Source organism: Bison bison, unplaced genomic scaffold (assembly GCF_000754665.1).
Source record: "Bison bison bison isolate TAMUID 2011002044 unplaced genomic scaffold, Bison_UMD1.0 scf7180017864390, whole genome shotgun sequence".
Classification (NCBI taxonomy): Eukaryota; Metazoa; Chordata; class Mammalia; order Artiodactyla; family Bovidae; genus Bison; species Bison bison.
The window spans coordinates 1,287,275-1,288,672 of NW_011494962.1; the positions used below are offsets into that span (position 1 = coordinate 1,287,275).

At 34.4% G+C, this 1,398-nt stretch overlaps 1 protein-coding gene across 1 annotated transcript in view; it reads left to right on the top strand.

Moving 5' to 3' along the window:
* LOC105002146 (NKG2-A/NKG2-B type II integral membrane protein-like) overlaps positions 1 to 1,398 on the top strand; it is a 6,549-nt gene that overhangs the window by 2,680 nt on the left and 2,471 nt on the right. The gene's annotated exons all lie outside the window — the stretch shown is intronic.

Sequence of the window (1,398 nt, forward strand, 5' to 3'; positions counted from 1 at the left end):
ACAAGAACTCAAAGAGGCTGAAAAGAAAACCTAAGGTTTCTAAAAGTTCCATTTCAATGACTGAGCAGGAATTAACATATGTAGAATTAAATCTTCAAAATGCTTCTCAGAATCTTCATGGGAACGACAAGAATTACCGCTCCAAAGGTAAACACTTACTAGACACACATGTAACTGTTCTAGGATGTGCAGTGGGGTGCAGAGGTGTGGAGGAAGAGTAGGGGATAAGCTCATGTATTTTTGACTTTGAGGAACAGAACTTAAAGCTGGATATGGGATTCTGATGTGAAATCGGAGGACTACTTTTATTCTGGCATTACTATAATTTGAAGTCTTTGATCAGCAACTCATGTAGTCTTATATTTGCTGAAAACACAATGGTATATTCTGAGAGAAAGACTACAGTGGTCAAAATGAGTTGGGGTCCAAGTTTATATCCATAACTCTGTGTTCGTGTGGGTTCTTGTGTATGTAAACTCTAAACAACTGTCCCCATCACTCCTTTCTCAGTTTCCTTTTCTGTCCCTGCAGGTTCACCGTCACCTCCAGAGAAGTTCATTGCTGGGATCCTGGGAATCATCTGCCTTGTCTTGATGTCCACTGTGGTGACAGTGATCATTGTTACTCCCTGTAAGTACGTTTTTGAAAAACTGTAAGAGAACTTATCACTTTACCGATGGTCAGTGCTGCTAAACATTTCATAATATTATAGAATGTGCCTATCATTAAAATACATGCATTTAGAATAAATGCAGTATGTTATATCTAATTGGTCAGAAATATACAACACAGGAGAATTACAGAGAGCATGTATATGTATATTCTGATTTCATAACTCAAAACCATGCTTTAGGAGATTTAAAGATCTTTCTGAGAAATACAAATTAATTCTTGAGATTAGTTAAAGCAAATACTGTAAGACGTGGTGAAGTTTGTTCCGTTAGGTTTTTGAAATATTTTTTCCATCAAGTCTTCATTACCTAATTAATTTTTCTTGCTAAATCAGTTTTATTTCAGATTACTCTAATTCTAAACAATAAACTGAATTCTCAAGCTCATACACTAAAATCATTATGATTCATTTAAAGCAATATTAACTTTTTAATGATTAATTTTGTAGCTACTGTAATACAGGAACAGAATTATTCCTCTCTCACAACAAGGCTCCAGAAAGGTACATAATGATTTTCAAAGTTCTGATATGAATACAATTCATTTTTGTCTCTATCTTAGGCTAGTGAAAATAAGAATAGATTTGGGGATAGAACATAATTTATAAAAGCAGGCAATAGGAAATGCTTTCAATTTTTCACCATTGAGGATAATGTTTGCTGTGGGTTTGTCATATATAGCTTTTATTATGTTGAGGTATGTTCCTTCTATTCCTGCTTTCTGGAG